The sequence below is a fragment of the Triticum dicoccoides genome, chromosome 2B (assembly GCF_002162155.2).
Source record: "Triticum dicoccoides isolate Atlit2015 ecotype Zavitan chromosome 2B, WEW_v2.0, whole genome shotgun sequence".
NCBI classification, from domain to species: domain Eukaryota; kingdom Viridiplantae; phylum Streptophyta; class Magnoliopsida; order Poales; family Poaceae; genus Triticum; species Triticum dicoccoides.
Genome location: NC_041383.1, coordinates 218,228,912 through 218,249,336, shown reverse-complemented (window position 1 = coordinate 218,249,336; position 20,425 = coordinate 218,228,912).

Below are 20,425 nucleotides of genomic sequence, written 5' to 3'. Positions count from 1 at the left end.
GGGGGGGCGTGAATCGTCTCCAATGTATCTATAATTTATGAAGTATTCATGCTGTTATATTATCATTCTTGTATGTTTTACAATCATTTTATAGCAACTTTATATTATTTTTGGGACTAACCTATTGACCCAGTGCCAGTTGCTATTTTTGCTTGTTTTTTACATCATAGGAAATCAATACCAAATGGTGCCCAAAGACCACGAAACTTTTTGTGGATTTTTTATGGACTAGAATACATCCAATGGGCCAGAGCAACACCTGAGGGGTGCCCTGAGGGGGGGGCACAACCCACCAGGGCGCGTGTGGTCCCCCAGGCACGCCCAGGTGGGTTGTGCCCACCTTGATGGCCTCCCGCACCCCCTCTTCGCCCTATAAATCATCAAATATTCCAAAACCCTTTGGGGTTACCCTAGATCAGAAGTTCCGCCGCCGCAAGGCTCTGTAGCCATGAGAAACCAATCTAGACCCTGTTTCGGCACTCTGCCGAGGGGGAAATCATCACCGGTGGCCATCTTCATCATCTAACAGTCACCACGATGAGGAGGGAGTAGTCCACCCTTGGGGCTGAGGGTTTGTACCAGTAGCTATATGTTTAATCTGTCTCTCTCTCTCCTATTCTTGAGATGTCACAATCTTGATGTATCGCGGGCTTTGTTAATATAGTTGGATCATATGGTGTTTTCCCCTCTCTATCTTGTGATGAATTGAGTTTTCCCTTTGAGATTTCGTTCTATCGGATTGAATACTTTTATGGATTTGAGAGCACTTAATATATGTCTTGCATATGAGTACTCGTGGTGACAATGGGGTATCATATTGATCTACTTGATATATGTTTTGGCACTCAACTCGCGGATTCCCGAGGTGACATTGGGGTAATCTATGCATAGGGGTTGATGCACGTTCTTGTCTTTGTTTCTCCGGTAGAAATCTTGGGGCACTCTTTGAGGTTCTTTGTGTTGGATTGAGTATTATGAATCTGAAATTGTTTGATGCATATCGTATAATTAACTCACGGGTACTCGCGGTGACATTGGGGTATCTAGGTGACATTAGAGTTGGTTGATATGTATCATATGGTGTTATTTTAGTATGAACTCTTGATTAGATCGATCGGAAAGAATATCTTGCTGTTATTTTAGTACGAACTCTAGGATAGATTGATCGGAAGGTGGTTTCGTACCCTACAAACAATTTCTTCTTATGTTCTCCGCCAGATAAGAACTTTGGAGTGATTCTTTGTTGCATGTTGAGGGATGGTTATGTGATCCAATTATATTAGCATTGTTGAGATATTGCACTAGCGAAAGTACGGACCCTAGGCCTTGTTTTCAAGCATTGCAATACCGTTTGTGCTCCGTTTTATCAATTGCTACCTTGCTGTTTTTTATTGTTCCTATTACAAAAATCAATATCTACTATCATTACTACACTTGTATCACCATCTCTTCGTTGAACTAGTGCACCTATACAATTTGCCATTGTATTTGGTGTGTTGGGGACACAAGAGACTTTTCATTATTTGGTTGTAGGGTTGTTTGAGAGAGACCATCTTCATCCTACACCTCCCACGGATTGATAAACCTTAGGTCATCCACTTGAGGGAAATTTGCTACTGTCCTACAAAACTCTGCGCTTGGAGGCCGAACACGAGTCTACAAGAACAAGTTGTGTAGTAGACATCAAGCTCTTTTCTGGTGTCGTTGCCGGGGAGGTGAGTGCATGAAGGTATATCTTTAGATCTTGCAATTGAATCATTTAGTTTCTTGTTTTATCACTAGTTTGGTTTGTAAAAAAATTACAAAAAACAGAATCGAGGTGGTCTCATATTATTCATCTTTATAATGTCTTTTGTGAAAATGATGGAAAGGAAAATTGTGCTCAGTTGATAGAAGAAGAATTCAATAAAATGTTTGGCATAAAAGATGAGCATGATTTCAATGTTGTTAGTATGAACTCTTTGAATATCCAAAATGATAATGATTATTTCACTAGTCATGAGAAAAATGTTTCTTATAAGCATGTCATTTTTTTGGAGTGGAGAGACTTTGTGAAGATGTGCCTTATAGGGAAGATAGATTTTGTAAGAAGCATAAGCATGATAGAACAAATTCTTTGCTCAAAGTGATAGATGAATTTAATACAAATTTATGCTCTGTTTGTCCTATTACTTGTGAACTTTGCAATAAAGTTGGTCACCTTAATTTCCAATGCATGCTTTTTCATGATCGAATCGTGTCCAAATATTGCAATAAATTGATCACCCTTGAACTTTATAATGAGCTTTATCTATTTTTCAGGAGTGAAGAATTGACACATAAAAATAGTTGGTTCGAAGTATTCTTTCTCACGGACGACATTGAAACTAATCTAAAGAATATCTATATGTTTTGCATGGTGAATTGCAATGAGAATGCTTATATTGCCAACTATAGAAAGATGGGAAAGCCAATAGAATATAAAAGGAATACTAATGAGAGGGTAAAGATTTCCACTTTCCCTCCTATTGTATCTCATGATGAAATAGGTGACGAGGAGGAGCTCCCTATTCAACCAATCTCATCAATAAGAAGCTTGAAAAAATTAATTAAACCCACACATGATGTGGTGAAGAAGAAGAAAAGAAGAAAGAACGGAGGTAAAAAGGTATCTCTCCCAAATAATGCTGCTCCTAATATTGTTGTGCCTCAAGAAAATGAATCAAAAATAATGGTGGAAGATGATGCACTTGATGATGATATTGCTTCTATGTCTTATGGCACAATGTCCGAGAGCACTATTGATGCTGATTTTGTTATGCATATTGCTTGTTGTGATGATTATGATTGGGAAGACAATGATACTTCTTATAATCTTGGAAATCTTTTGGGCACCAACTTGGGAAATTATGATGATAGCAACTGTTATACCGGTGGTGCTATTCATACTATTAATGATGAGAGTGATTATGCTTATGATATGCCAAGCCACAAGCTTGGGGATGATATGTTTCATGAGAATGACATGTTTGACAATTTATTTGCTGCAATTAATGTTTGTCCCAAGCTTGGGGATGCTATGTTTAATGTAGATGATCTTTTAGTCCCCCTACTTTGAATGATCAAATTTTTTATGATGATTGCCTGCCTCCTATCTACGATGAGAACAAAGTTGCTACTTATGATGATTATTGTGATGATACTTATGTTATAAAAAGTAGTGATAATTATTGCCATAATTTTGAATATCCCTTTATTGAACATTACTCTCTTAATGTGGAAACAATTTTTAGTATTCGAGTTTCATATGATACTCCCACTATTGTGAATGAGAATAAAATTGCTTATATGGAGAGTGATAAATTTTCTTTGCTTTTTGATCATGAAAAGAATGCTTCATGTGATGGTTATATTGATGAATCTATTCATGATGCTACTGAAAATTATTATGAGAGAGGAACTTATGATTCATGATGCTCTTGTTATGTTTCAATCCTTATCTTTTATGCGAGCATCATTGAAATCATCATGCCTATCTATAAAGCATTAAAGAAAAGCGCTTATTGGGAGACAACCCAACACTTTTACCTACTATTTTTGTGTGTTCACATGATTAAGCTACTTTAGTAATCATGTTTTATTGCTTTTGTTTCAATAAATTGCCAAGTAAAGCCTTTGGGATAGTGTAGATGATAGTTGACTTGAATCTGTACACAAATAGAAACTTTTGCACTCATTCTAGGAATTTTCAAAATTCACTAGAATGTGCTTTTGATCTGAAATTTTTATAGGTGATTGATACAAATTCCCTATGTTGTCCTAACTTTTCAGAATTTTTGGAGTAGCAGAAGTATGGTTGGAGTACATATTACTTCAGATGGTTCTGTTTTTGACAGATTCTGTTTTCAATGCATAGTTTGCTTGTTTCCTGGTTTCTAAGGATTATATTGCTCAATATAAATTGTGGAAATGATATGCTATAGTAGGCATTGTGTGGGAACAATTATGAATCTTGTCTTTGACAGTACCAAAGTGAAATGGTTTGCTCTTTATCATACTAACCTATCTCACGAAGTTCCATTAAGTTTGTGTGATTAAAGTTTTCATGTTTTGGGTGCGATATCAATATGAGGAGAATAAGGAGTGAAAATACCCTAAGCTTGGGGATGCCCAATGCACCCCAAGGTAATATTCAAGGAAGATCCAAGCAACTAAGCTTGGGGATGCCCCGGAAGGCATCCCCTCTTTCATCTCCAACATTATCGGTAACCTCACTTGAAGCTACATTTTCATTCGTCACATGATATGAGTTTTGCTTGGAGCATCATTTTATTTTGTTTTTATTTGCTTACTATTATTTAGAATAATGTTTTGCATCTTTTATTTCAATAAAAGTGGCAATGATAGCCTTTGCCAACTTATTTTGCAAGTCTACATGTTGCTGTTTAAAAATAGAAAGTTTATCATTGTAGCAAAAATTCCCCAGAAAATTCAGAATGTGATAAAATGTTGAAACTCTTTGCACAATAAGATCTGATAAATTTTCTACAGTGTGTTAAATTTTCAGAATTTTTGAAGTTGAATAAGTATGGATCCTCTTGCATCCTTTACAGCTTGTTCTTTTCAGATAGATTGTTGTTATGTTTGCACTGTTTGCATATGTTTGCTTATTTAATGATTCTATTTGAGGATAGGAGTATTAAATATGCAGAGGCATTTAGTATTAAATGTTAAATTATAATTTTAGTGATTTGCTACAGTAGAGAATGATAATGTTTTGCATTGATTTTTCTTGTTTAGTTTTGTGTGTATGAAGTTTTTAAGATTTAGGGAAACTGTGATATAAAATGAATTACAGAGACACAAAAGCACAAGCTTGGGGATGCCCAAGGCATACCAAGTTAATATTTCAACAAGTCTCAAGCATCTAAACTTGGGGATGCCCGGTAGGCATCCCACCTTTCTTCTTCGACAATTATCGGTTAGTATCGGTTGAGCCTAAGTTTTTGCTTCTTCACATGAGTTGTGCTATTCTTGGAATGACATTTTTTGTTCTGCTTGCTGTTTTAATAAAATACTTAAATCTGAAAGTTTTTAAATAAGAGAGAGAGTCCACAATTAGCTACATATTTACTCAACTACTCGCTTGATCTTCACTTATATATTTTTTGGAGTAGCTTGTCATTTACTCTTTTGCTTCACTTATATCCTATGAGTAAATTGTTGAATGAATTGAATATCATGAAGTTGAAATTATATCGTGCCTAGTGGTAGCTTCACATTGGGTTTAGAAAGTGAAATATTTTGAGCTTGAAAATCATAATATTGGTCATACAAGCAATTCCTGAATGATTAATATAAGGAAGAGAACTTTCACATGCAAATACACTATCTTGGGAATATTGTGAGCTCCCATCAAAATATTATATGCCAAAATTGTTGACGTTGGACAAGGAAGACAACGTAATGATTTATGTTTGTTCATATTCACATAGAAGTTATATAGTAATAGATCCTTCAACATGTGGTGCTTGTCCCCCATCTTTGCTATCCAAAAATTCAGCACCAAGTAGAGGTGCTACTTGTGCATCTAAAAACCCTTAAACCCAAATCTTATTTTCAAGAGTCCACCATACCTACCTAAGGATTGAGAAAGATCCTTCAAGTAAGTTGTCATCGGTGCAATAAGGCAATAAAGATTGCTTCTAAAAGTGTTAGATCATTTAGTGTAAGAAAAAAAATGAGCGTTGTACGAACTTGTGATGGAAAAGAATAAAAGCGACAGACTGCATAATAAAGGTTGCTATCATAAGGGGCAATATAACATGACATTCTTTTGCACTAAGGGATTGAGCATACAAACAAAAAGCGCATGGCAACCTCTACTTCCCTCTATGAAGGGCCTATCTTTTACTTTTATGTATTTACTTTCATGCAAGAGTCAAAGTTTTTCTCCATATTCCTTTTTATTTTTCTATTTTGGCAAGCATCATGTGGTGAGGAAAGATCTAGGCACATATATCCAGCTGGATATGGGTAGCATGAGTTATTATTGTTGACATCACCCTTGAGGTGAATACGTTGGGAGGCGAAATTATAAGCCCCTATCTTTCTATGTGTCCGGTTGAAACGTTTTGTCCATGTGTATGTGGTGTGTGTTAGCAACCATAGAAGACTATATGATGGTTGAGTATGTGGAGCTCTTACTTAGACTCTGTAATAAGTTGAATTACAATTGCTTGGTGACTGAGAACATAGGTTGTTGAGTTTCAAGAGAGTTCATTGTTTGAACCTTAACATGTGAATTGGTTGGTACTTTTAACATGAGAAGTTTTATAGGAAATAATTGATGTTATGATGGTAGGAAAAGTGATTGAAATTGTCATTGATCAAACTTGTGCACTTTGCTAGCATTCACACTTTATAAATTATTTCTGTTATAATTTACCTACTTGAGTACGAGTAGGAATTAAGCTTGGGGATGATGATACGTCTCCAACATATCTATAATTTATGAAGTATTCATGCTGTTATATTATCATTAATGGATGTTTTACAATAATTTTATAGCAACATTATATCATTTTTTGGGACTAACCTATTGACCCAGTGCCCAGTGCCAGTTGATGTTTTTTGCTTGTTTTTTACATCGCAGAAAATCAATACCAAACGGAGCCCAAGCACCGCGAAACTTTTTGTGGATTTTTTATGGACCAGAAGACATCCAATGGTCCAGAGCAGCACCTGGGGGTGCCCCGAGGGGGGCACAACCCACCAGGGCGTGCCTGGGCCCCCAGGCGTGCCCAGGTGGGTTGTGCCCACCTCGGTGGCCTCTCGCACCCCCTCTTCGCCCTATAAATCGTCAAATATTCCAAAACCCTTCGGGGTTACCCTAGATCAGAAGTTCCGCCGCCGCAAGGCTTCGTAGCCATGAGAAACCAATCTAGACCCTGTTCCGGCACTCTGCCGGAGGGGGAAATCATCACCGGTGGCCGTCTTCATCATCCTGACGGTCACCACGATGAGGAGGGAGTAGTCCACCCTCGGGGCTGAGGGTTTGTACCAGTAGCTATGTGTTTAATCTCTCTCTCTCTCTCTCTCTCTCTCTCTCTCGTGTTCTTGAGATGTCACAATCTTGATGTTTCGCGGACTTTGTTAACATAGTTGGATCATATGGTGTTTTCCCCTCTCTATCTTGTGATGAATTGAGTTTTCCCTTTGAGATTTCTTATTATCGGATTTAATACTTTTATGGATTTGAGAGCACTTGATATATGTCTTGCATATGAATACTCATGGTGACAATAGGGTATCATATTGCTCCACTTGATATATGTTTTGGCACTCAACTCGCAGATTCCCAAGGTGACATTGGGGTAATCTATGCATAGGGGTTGATGCACGTTCTTGTCTTTGTTTCTTCGGTAGAAATCTTGGGGCACTCTTTGAGGTTTTTTGTGTTGGATTGAGTATTATGGATCTGAAATTGTTTGATGCATATCGTGTAATTAACTCACGGGTACTGACGGTGACATTGGGGTATCTAGGTGACATTAGAGTTGGTTGATATGTATCATATGGTGTTATTTTAGTATGAACTCTTTATTAGATCGATCGGAAAGAATAGCTTGCTGTTATTTTAGTACGAACTCTAGGATAGATTGATCGGAAATAATAGCTTTGAGGTGGTTCCGTACCCTACAAACAATTTCTTCTTATGTTCTCCGCTAGATAAGAACTTTGGAGTGATTCTTCGTTGCATGTTGAGGGATGGTTATGTGATCCAATTATATTAGCATTGTTGAAAGATTGCACTAGCGAAAATACGGACCCTAGGCCTTGTTTTCAAGCATTGCAGTACCGTTTGTGCTCCGTTTATCAATTGCTACCTTGCTGTTTTTTATTGTTCCTACTACAAAAATCAATATCTACTATCATTACTACACTTGTATCACCATCTCTTCGCTGAACTAGTGCACCTATACAATTTGCCATTGTATTTGGTGTGTTGGGGACACAAGAGACTTTGATTATTTGTTTGTAGGGTTGTTTGAGAGAGACCATCTTCATCGTATGCCTCCCACGGATTGATAAACCTTAGGTCATCCACTTGAGGGAAATTTGCTACTGTCCTACAAAACTCTGCGCTTGGAGGCCGAACACGAGTCTACAAGAACAAGTTGTGTAGTAGACATCAGGGCGCTTCGGAGGGCCCAGGGGCTGCCCGACAAAGAAGAAGCAATTATTCTCTCAAGACCAGGCCGAGACGAAGCAAGTGCCGGTCGACGAGGATGGGAAGTCGGGAGCTACCTTCACCATAGGCCCCGGCCTCCCCCCAGATCAGGAGGAGGCGTTGGTTGGCTTCGTTCGCACGAACAAGGATGTATTTGTGTGGGAAGTGACAGACCTGGTCGGCGCTATGTGTGGGGTGATCGAGCACCACCTCATGGTGTGCCCCAACGCGAGCCCTGTGAAGCAGAAGGTGCGGTGTCAAGCCCCAGAGAAGCAGTTGTTCATCATCCAGGAGACTCGCAAGCTGCAGGAGGCCAGCGTTATTCGGGAGGTGCGGTACCCGGATTGGCTGGCAAACCCAGTTATCGTCCCCAAGAAAGGAGAGGAGATCATGTGCGTTGATTTCACAAGCCTGAACATGGCTTGCCCTCGGGACCCTTTCCCCCTTCCACGCATCGACCAGATCGTCGACTCCACCGCCGAATGCGATCTGCTGTGCTTCTTGGATGCCTTCTCGGACTATCATCAGATCTAGATGGCAGTGGAGGACGTAGAGAAGACGTCCTTCTTGACCCCGTGCGGGGTGTACTGCTACACATGTATGCCGTTCTGGTTGCGCAATGCCGGAGCAACCTTCCAGCGACTGATGCACATCGCTTTGGGCAAGCAGCTCGGGAGGAATGCCGAGGCTTACGTCGACTACATAGTGGTCAAGTCCGGGAGGCAAGGACCCTTGTTGAAGATCTGGAGGAGACATTCTCCAACTTGCGCAAGGTGAAGTTGCGGCTCAACCCGGAGAAGTGTGTGTTCTGCGTCCCGTCCGGCAAGCTTCTGGGTTCCTTGTGTCTCACAAAGGGATTGAGGCCAACCTAGAAAAGGTTAAAGCAATAGAGTGGATGATCCCGCCGCAGACCCTCAAGGAAATGCAGAAGCTGGCGGGCTGCGTGACCTCGCTTGGGTGCTTCATCTCCAAGCTAGGCGAGCGCGCCCTCTCGTTCTTCAAGCTGATGAAAAGGAAAGGCATGTTTGAATGGACTCCGGAGGCTGATGCGGCTTTCCAAGATCTCAAGAAGTGCCTCACCAGCCCGCCAGTCATGGGAGCGCCTCGCCCCCTTGAACCCCTGGTGCTTTACCTAGCCGCCATGCCACATTCAGCCAGCGCGGCGCTCGTGGTGGTCCGTGAAGAGCATGCGGCAAAAGGTGCACATCACGGCACCCTGATACGTCTCCAACGTATCTATAATTTTTGATTGCTCCATGCTACTTTATCTATTGTTTTGGACTATAATGGGCTTTATTTTCCACTTTTATATTATTTTTGGGACTAACCTATTAACCGGAGGCCCAGCCTAGAATTGTTGTTTTTTGCCTTTTTCAGTATTTCGAAGAAACAGAATATCAAACGGAGTCCAAACGGAATGAAACCTTTGGGAACGTGATCTTCTCACCGAACGTGATCCAGGAGAATTGGACCCTACTCCAAGAAGCACCAAAGGCGGTCACGAGGGTGGAGGGCGCGCCCCCTACCTCGTGGGCCCCCTGACGCTTCACCGACGTACTCCTTCCTCCTATATATACCTACTGAAAGGATCGATATGGTTGACTAGAGGGGGGGGGGGGTGAATAGGCAACTAACAATTTTTAAGATTTTCTTTACCAAATTAAACTTTGCAACAAAATAGGTTGTCTAGATGTGCAACTAGGTGAGCAACCTATATGATGCAATATCAACTAGCACGCAAGCAAGCAAGAGATGTAACAACAAGTAAGCTTGCGAAAGTAAAGGCACGAAATAACCAAGAGTGGATCCGGTGGAGACGAGGATGTGTTACCGGAGTTCCTTCCTTTTAAAGGGAAGTACATCTCCGTTAGAGCGGTGTGGAGGCACAATGCTCCCCAAGAAGCCACTAGGGCCACCGTATTCTCCTCACGCCCTCACACGATGCGAGATGTCGTGATTCCACTATTGGTGCCCTTGAAGGCGGCGACCGAACCTTTACAAGCAAGGTTGGGGCAATCTCCACAACGATCGGAGGCTCCCAACAACAACAACACCACGAAGCTTCACCACAATGGAGTATGGCTTCGAGGTGACCTCAACCGCCTAGGGTGCTCAACACCCAAGAGTAACAAGATCCGCAAGGGATAAGTGGGGGGAATCTAATATCCTGTGGTGGAAGTGTAGATCGGGCCCTTGTCACCCAATCCCGAGAAAATCAACAAGTTTGATTGGCTAGGGAGAGAGATCAGGCGAAAATGGAGCTTGGAGCAACAATGGAGCTTAGAGGTGGAAGAGGTAGTGCACTAGAGGTAGAAGACACCCCTTATATAGTCGTGGGAAAAATCCAACCGTTATCCACATGTTCAGCCCGCGACGCACGGTACTACCGCTCCAAGGAAGCCGTACTACCACGCGCCTGCGCGGTACTACCGTGGGCGACCACGGTACTACCGCGGCAGCAACACAGGCCGGAACTAGCCTGACTAAGGGGCAGTACTACCGCGGGCGCGGTACTACCGCTCCCCCTTGCGGTACTACCGCAAGGCAGGAGAGTCACGGCCTGGGAAGGGCGTGGATGAAATAAATTACATCCGTGCCTACTTCCGCTAAAACTGGGGTGGTGCAAAAACCCGACGCGGTACTACCGCTTGCGAGGCGCGGTACTACCGTGGATGGCGCGGATGTAAAAAATTACATCCGCGCCTACTACCGCGACACTGCGGTACTAGGTCGAAGGGCCACAGTACTGTGACTCCTAGGGAGCGGTACTACCGTGGGCCCCCGCGGTACTACCGCGCTGGACGAGCGGTACTACCGTGAGGGGCGCGGATGTAAAAAATTACATTCGCCCCTACTACCGCACCGGAGCGGCACAAGGCCAGGGTGCCGCGGTACTACCGCACCAAAAGGGCGGTACTACCGTGACACGTCGCGGTACTACCGCTTGTACCTGCGGTACTACCGCAAGTACAGCAGTAGTCGCCAGTTTTCCGCACAACCAAGATAACGACGGGTAGCTCGAAAGTGCAAGGAAAGGAGGGACAAGTGTACGTGTGATTCCACCCTACCTTTCCGACGCGGACCCCCTCTTAATAGTACGGCTCTCCTACGACTCAACTCCACCAAAGTGAAACGTAGAACAACGCCGGCTTCAACAGTCTCCGAGGGGCACCGAATCATCTTGTGCCTAATGATGAAGTATCTAAGGGACTCAAGGCACACGATTAGTCCGCAAAAGCATTGTCATCAATAACCAAAACACTTAGGGATAAATATGCCCTTACACCTACGTACCCCCAATAGACCAGAGAAGGAGCCAAAAACCTAATTCCACTGCCGTACCTTCCTGTATCCATGAGATCCCATCTTGGGGCCTGTTCCGGAGCTCCGCCGGAGAGGGCATCTACCATGGAGGGCTTCTACATCAACACCATAGCCCCTCCGATGAAGTGTGAGTAGTTTACTTCAGACCTTCGGGTCCATAGCTAGTAGCTAGATGGCTTCTTCTCTCTTTTTGGTTCTCAATACAATGTTCTCCCCCTCTCTCGTGGAGATCTATTCGATGTAATCTTCTTTTTGCGGTTTGTTTGTTGAGACCGATGAATTGTGGGTTTATGATCCAGCTTATCTATGAATAATATTTGATTCTTCTCTGAATTCTTTTATGTATGATTGAGTTATCTTTGCAAGTCTCTTCGAATTATCCGTTTGGTTTGGCCAACTAGATTGGTAGTTCTTGCAATGGGAGAAGTGCATGGCTTTGGGTTCAATCTTGCGGTGTCCTTACCCAGTGACAGAAAGGGTTGCAAGGCACGTATTGTATTGTTGCCATCGAGGATAACAAGATGGGGTATTTATCGTATTGCATGAATTTATTCCTCTACATCATGTCATCTTGCTTAAGGCGTTACTCTGTTTTTAACTTAATACTCTAGATGCATGCTGGATAGCGGTCGATGAGTGGAGTAATAGTAGTAGATGCAGAATCGTTTCGGTCTACTTGTCTCGGACGTGATGCCTATATACATGATCATACCTAGATAACCTCATAACTATGCTCAATTTTGTCAATTGCTCAACAGTAATTTGTTCACCCACCGTAGAATACTTATGCTCTTGAGAGAAGCCACTAGTGAAACCTATGGCCCCGGGTCTATTCTCATCATATTAATCTCCATAATTTTATTTACTTGCTTTGCCTTTACTTTCTACTTTGCATCTTTATACCAAAAATACCAAAAATATTATCTCTATCAGATCTCACTCTCGTAAGTGACCGTGAAGGGATTGACAACCCCTAATCACGTTGGTTGCGAGTAGCTATCGTTTTGTGCAGCTACGAGGGACTTGTGCGTGACCTCCTACTGGATTGATACCTTGGTTCTCAAAAACTGAGGGAAATACTTACGCTACTGTGATGCATCATCCTCTCCTCTTCGAGGAAAACCAACGCAAGCTCGAGACGTAGCAAGAAGGATTTCTGGCGCCGTTGCCGGGGAGGCTTACACAAAAGTCAACATACCAAGTACCCATCACAATCCCTATCTCTCGCATTACATTATTTGCCATTTGCCTCTCGTTTTCCTCTCCCCCACTTCACCCTTGCCGTTTTATTCGCCCTCTCTTTCCCAATCTCCTCCTCTCTTTCCGTTGCCTTTTCCTCGTCCTTTTGTTTGCTCGTGTGTTAGTTTGCTTGCTTGTCGTGATGGCTCAAGATGCCACCAAATTGTGTGACTTCACCAATACAAATAATAGTGATTTCCTTAGCACTCCGATTGCTCCTCTTGCCGATACTGAATCATGTGAAATCAATACTGCTTTGTTGAATCTTGTTATGAAAGATCAATTCGCCGCCCTTCCTAGTGAAGATGCCGCTACTCATCTGAATAGCTTCGTTGATTTATGTGATATGCAAAAGAAAAAAGATGTCGATAATGATGTCGTTAAATTGAAGCTATTTCCTTTTTCGCTTAGAGATCGTGCTAAAGCGTGGTTTTCATCTTTGCCTAAAAACAGTATTGATTCTTGGAACAAGTGCAAAGATGCTTTTATCTCTAAGTATTTTCCTCCCGCTAAGATTATCTCTCTTAGAAACAATATTATGAATTTTAAGCAACTTGATCATGAGCATGTTGCACAAGCTTGGGAGAGAATGAAATTAATGCTACGTAATTGTACTACTCATGGTTTGAACTTGTGGATGATTATACAAATTTTTTATGCTGGATTGAATTTTGCTTCTAGAAATCTTTTAGATTCGGCCGCGGGAGGCACTTTTATGGAAATCACTTTAGGAGATGCTACTAAACTCCTAGATAATATTATGGTTAATTATTCTCAATGGCATACTGAAAGATCTACTAATAAAAAGGTGCATGCTATAGAAGAAACCAATGTTTTGAGTGAAAAGATGGATGAACTTATAAATTTATTTGCTAAGAGTGTTTCTTCTGATCCCAATAATATGCCTTTATCTACTTTGCTTGAGAATAATAATGAATCTATGGATGTGAATTTTATTGGTAGGAATAGTTTTGGTAACAACGCGTATAGAGGGAATTTTAATTCTAGGCCTTATCCTAGTAATCCTTCTAATAATTATGGAAATTCCTACAACAACTCTTATGGAAATTTTAATAAGATGCCCTTTGAATTTGAGAGTAGTGTTAAAGAGTTTATGAATTCACAAAAGAATTTTAATGCTTTGCTTGAAGAGAAATTGCTAAAGTTGATGATTTGGCTAGGAACATTGATAGAATTTCTCTCGAGATTGATTCTTTAAAGCTTAGATCTATTCCTCCTAGGCATGATATCAATGAGTCTCTCAAAGCCATCAGAATTTCCATTGATGAGTGCAAAGAAAGAACCGCTAGGATGCGTGCTTCCAAAGATGCCTTTATTAAAGAGTGTTCTTCTAATTCCTATGAAAATCAAGATGAAGATCTAAAAGTTATTGATGTGTCCCCTATAAAATCTTTGTTTTGCAATATGAATCTTGATGAAACCGAATCTAATCTTCCTTTACCTAGAAGGCGTTCTAAGAATTCTGAGTTTTTGGATCTTGATGATGAAATTGATAAAAGTGGGATTGAAAGAAATAAAAATCAAGATATTTCTAAACCCACTATTTTGGATCTCAAGGAATTTAATTATGAAAATTGCTCTTTGATTGATTGTATTTCCTTGTTGCAATCCGTGCTAAATTCTTCTCATGCTTATAGTCAAAATAAGGCTTTTACCAAACACATTGTTGATGCCTTAATGCAAACTTATGAAGAAAAGCTTGAGTTGAAAGTTTCTATCCCTAGAAAACTCTATGATGAATGGGAACCTACCATTAAAATTAAAATTAAAAATTATGAGTTTCATGCTTTGTGTGATTTGGGTGCTAGTGTCTCTACTATTCCCAAAACTTTATGCGATTTGCTAGATTTCCGTGATTTTGATGATTGCTCTCTAAACTTGCATCTTGCGGATTCCAATATTAAAAAACCTATGGGAAGAATTAATGATGTGCTCATTGTTGCAAATAGGAATTATGTGCCCGTAGATTTTATCGTTCTTGATATAGATTGCAATCCCTCATGTCGTATTATTCTTGGTAGACCTTTCCTTAGAACGATTAGTGCAATTATTGATATGAAGGAAGGGAATATTAGATTCCAATTTCCCTTAAAGAAGGGTATGGAAAACTTCCCTAGAAAGAAAATAAAATTACCATATGAATCTATTATGAGAGCCACTTATGGATTGCCTACCAAAGATGGCAATACCTAAATCTATCCTTGCATTTATGCCTAGCTAAAAGCGTTAAACGATAGCGCTTGTTGGGAGGCAACCCAATTTTATTTTGTGTTTTTTTGTTTTTTCTTATGTTTAGGAATAAATAATCCATCTAGCCTCTTTTTAGATGTGGTTTTATGTTTTAATTAGTGTTTGTGCCAAGTAGGACCTATAGGATAACCTACGATGATAGTTGATTTGATTCTGCTGAAAAACAGAAACTTTGCATGCACGAATTTAGTTATGATAAATCACAGGAACGTGCTTTTGCGTTGATTCTTTTTGATGCTGATCAATAAAAAAATTGTCCAGGACTTCCTATTTTGGTAGAATTTTTAGAGTTCCATAAGTTTTCGTTAGTTACAGATTGCTACAGACTGTTCTGTTTTTGACAGATTCTGTTTTTCGTGTGTTGTTTGCTTATTTTGATGAATCTATGGCTAGTAAAATAGTTTATGATCCATAGAGAAGTTGGAATACAGTAGGTTTAACACCAATATAAATAAAGAATGAGTTAATTACAGTACCTTGAAGTAGTCTTTTGTTTTCTTTCTCTAACGGAGCTCACGAGATTTCTATTGAGTTTTGTGTTGTGAAGTTTTCAAGTTTTGGGTGAATCCTTTTGATGGATTATGGAACAAGGAGTGGCAAGAGCCTAAGCTTGGGGATGCCAATGGCACCCCCAAGATAATCCAAGGACACCAAAAAGTCAAAGCTTGGGGATGCCCCGGAAGGCATCCCCTCTTTCGTCCGCTTCCATCGGTAATTTACTTGGAGCTATATTTTTATTCACCAACATGATATGTGTTTTGCTTGGAGCGTATTGTATTATTTATGTCTTTGCTTGTTAGTTTACCACAATCATCCTTGCTTTACACACCTTTTGAGAGAGCCATACATGAATTGAAATTTGTTAGAATACTCTATGTGCTTCACTTATATCTTTTGAGCTTGATAGTTTTGCTCATAGTGCTTCACTTATATCCTTTTGAGCGTGATAATTTTTGCTCTAGTGCTTCACTTAGATCTTTTAGAGCACGGTGGTAGATTTGTTTTAAAGAAACTTGATCTCTCATGCTTCACTTAGATTATTTTGAGAGTCGTTAATAGCATGGTAATTTGCTTAATGTTAATATACTTGGTATTCAAGATATGTGAAACTTTCTTTTGAGTGCGTTGAATACTAAGATAAGTTTGATGCTTGATAATTGTTTTGAGATATGGAGGTGATAATATCAAAGTTGTGCTAGTTGAATAGTTGTGAATTTGAGAAATGCTTGTGTTGAAGTTAGCAAATCCCGTAGCATGCACGTATGGTTAAAGTTGTGTAACAAATTTGAAACATGAAGTGTACCTGGCTTGTGCATCCTTATGAGTGGCGATCGGGGACGAGCGATGGTCTTTTCCTACCAATCTATCCCCCTAGGAGCATGCGCGTAGTACTTGATTTTTGATGGCTTCTAAATTTTTGCAATAAGTATATGAGTTCTTTTGACTAATGTTGAGTCCATGGATCATACGCACTTTTACCTTTCCGCCTTTGCTAGCCTCTTCGGTACCGTGCATTGCCCTTTCTCACATCGAGAGTTGGTGCAAAATTCGCCGGTGCATCCAAACCCGTGATACGATACACTCTTTCACACATAAACCTCCCTATATCTTCCTCAAAACAGCCACCATACCTACCTATTATGGCATTTCCATAGCCATTCCGAGATATATTGCCATGCAACTTTCCACCGTTCCGTTCATCATCATTGTGACATGCATTACTTTTGTCATATTGCCATTGCATGATCTTGTAGTTGACATCGTATTTGTGGCAAAGCCACCATGCATTATTTTCCATACATGTCACTCTTGATTCATTGCACCATCCCGGTACACCGCCGGAGGCATTTATATAGAGTCATATCTTGTTCTAGTATCGAGTTGTAATCCTTATGTTGTAATCAATAGAAGTGTGATGCTCATCATTATTAGAGCATTGCCCCAAAAAAGAGAAAGGCCAAAAAGAAAAAAGAAAGGCCCCCCAAAAAATATATAAAAAGGGCAATGCTACTATCTCTTTTTCCACACTTGTGCTTCAAAGTAGCACCTTGTTCTTCATGTAGTGAGTCTCATATATTGTGCTTCAAAGTAGCACCTTGTTCTTCATGTAGTGAGTCTCATATATTGTGCTTCAAAGTAGCACCATGTTTTTCATATAGTGAGTCTCATAAGTTGTCTTGTTCATACTAGTGGGAATTTTTCATTATAGAAATTGGCTTGTATATTCCTACGATGGGCCTCCTCAAAATGCCCTAGGTCTTCATGAGCAAGCAAGTTGGATGCACACCCATTAATTTTCTTTTGTTGAGCATTCATAGCTCTAGTGCATCCGTTGCATGGCAATCCCTACTCCTTGCATTAACATCAATCGACGGGCATCTCCATAGCTCATTGATTAGCCTCGTTGATGTGAGACTTTCTCCTTTTTTGTCTTCTCCACACAATCCCCATCATCATATTCTATTCCACCCATAGTGCTATATCCATGGCTCACGCTCATGTATTGCGTGAAGGTTGAAAAAGTTTGAGATTATTTAAGTATGAAACAATTGCTTGGCTTGTCATTGGGGGTATAGAAGTTGGGAACATCTTTGTGTGACAAAAATGAAGCATAGCCTAACTATATGATTTTGTAGGGATGAACTTTCTTTTGCCATGCTATTTTGAGAAGACATGATTACTTTGATTGGTATGCTTGAAGTATTATTATTTCTATGTCAATATGAACTTTTGTCTTGAGTCTTTCGGATCTGAATATTCATACCATGATTAAGAAGATTTACATTGAAATTATGCCAAAGTATCACTCCGCATAAAAAATTCTCTTTTTATCATTTACCTACTCGAGGACGAGCAGGATTTAAGCTTGGGGATGCCTGATACATCTCCAACGTATCTATAATTTTTGATTGCTCCATGCTACTTTATCTATTGTTTTGGACTATAATGGGATTTATTTTCCACTTTTATATTATTTTTGGGACTAACCTATTAACCAGAGGCCCAACCCAGAATTGCTGTTTTTTTGCCTTTTTCGGTATTTTGAAGAAACAGAATATCAAACGGAGTCCAAATGGAATGAAACCTTCGGGAACATGATCTTCTCACCGAACGTGATCCAGGAGACTTGGACCCTACTACAAGAAGCACCAGAGGTGGTCACGAGGGTGGAGGGCGCGCCCCCTACCTCGTGGGCCCCCTGACGCTTCACCAACATACTCCTTCCTCCTATATATACCTACGTACCCCCAATAGACCAGAGAAGGAGCCAAAAACCTAATTCCACCGCCGTACCTTCCTGTATCCATGAGATCCCATCTTGGGGCCTGTTCTGGAGCTCCGCCGGAGAGGGCATCTACCACGGAGGGCTTCTACATCAACACCATAGCCCCTCCGATAATGTGTGAGTAGTTTACTTCAGACCTTCGAGTCCATAGCTAGTAGCTAGATGGATTCTTCTCTCTTTTTGGTTCTCAATACAATGTTCTCCCCCTCTCTCGTGGAGATATATTCGATGTAATCTTCTTTTTGCGGTGTGTTTGTTGAGACCGATGAATTGTGGGTTTATGATCCAGCTTACCTATGAATAATATTTGAATCTTCTCTGAATTCTTTTATGTATGATTGAGTTATCTTTGCAAGTCTCTTCGAATTATCCGTTTGGTTTGGCCAACTAGATTGGTAGTTCTTGCAATGGGAGAAGTGCATGGCTTTGGGTTCAATCTTGCGGTGTCCTTACCCAGTGTCAGAAAGGGTTGCAAGGCACGTATTGTATTGTTGCCATCGAGGATAACAAGATGGGGTATTTATCATATTGCATGAATTTATTCCTCTACATCATGTCATCTTGCTTAAGGTGTTACTCTGTTTCTAACTTAATACTCTAGATGCATGCTGGATAGCGGTCGATGAGTGGAGTAATAATAGTAGATGCAGAATCATTTCAGTCTACTTGTCTCGGACGTGATGCCTATATACATGATCATACCTAGATAACCTCATAACTATGCTCAATTTTGTCAATTGCTCAACAGTAATTTGTTCACCTGCTGTAGAATACTTATGCTCTTGAGAGAAGCCACTAGTGAAACTATGGCCCCCGGGTCTATTCTCATCATATTAATCTCCATCACTTTATTTACTTGCTTTGCCTTTACTTTCTACTTTGCATCTTTATACCAAAAATACCAAAAATATTATCTCTATCAGATCTCACTCTCGTAAGTGACCGTGAAGGGATTGACAACCCCTAATCGCGTTGGTTGCGAGTAGCTATCATTTTGTGCAGGTACGAGGGACTTGCACGTGACCTCCTACTGGATTGATACCTTGGTTCTCAAAAACTGAGGTAAATACTTACGCTACTGTGCTGCATCATCCTCTCCTCTTTGGGGAAAACCAATGGAAGCTCGAGACGTAGCACACCCCGCACCCGGCCAAGGCATTGCAGCCTCAGGACGGTGTACCTGAAGCCTCAGCCGCCCCATCAGGCGATGGGGCTTCTGAAGTTGGGGCTCCTGAGGCAACCTTGCCCCACCAGAGGACAAGGCTCCTGAGGCTTCGCTGCCTCAGGAGGAGCAAGACCCGACGGACGCTTCCTTCCTCGTCGAGCATCCCATTTACTTCGTCAGCACGGTGTTGTGTGATGCATGGGCACGTTACCCCCATGCCACAGAAGCTCCTCCTCGCACTCCTCGTTGCTTACAGGAAGCCGTATCACTACTTCCAAGGTCACCCCATCAAGGTCGTCTCAGCCTACCCCCTAGAGAGGGTGCTCCAGAGCCCCAATGGCGCCAGGAGGATCGGCGAATGGAACATTGAGATGCAGGCGTTCCGGTTGGAGTTCAACACAACCAGAGTCATCAAGGGCGCCACCTTCGCTGACATTGTGGCTGAGTGTACTGATGTACCTATCCAAGAGGTGGGTGAGAACCGCTCTCTCGCATTGGGAGACGAGGCACCTGACGGCTGGGTCATGTACTTTGACGGCGCATTCGTGCATCAGGGCACGGGAGCTGGAGCCGTGCTCATCTCGCCTACCCAAGACAAGCTCTACTACACCATGCAAATCTACTTCTAGAACAGCGAGAAGGTCTCCAACAACATTGCCGAGTTCGAGGGCCTGATCGCTGGGATCAAGGCCGCGGCTGCTCTGGGGGTCAGGCGCCTCACCATCAGGGGCCACTCCCAGCTCCTCGTCAACTTCTCTAACAAGGAGTACAAGCGAAAGGACGGGCACTTGGAGGCATACCTCAAGGAGGTACGCAAAATTGAAAAACAATTCTTGGGCTTGGAATTGCAGCATGTACCGCTTGGCATGAACAAGGAGGCAGACGACATCGCCAGAAGGGCATCCAGGCGCCACCCCCAAGAGCCTAG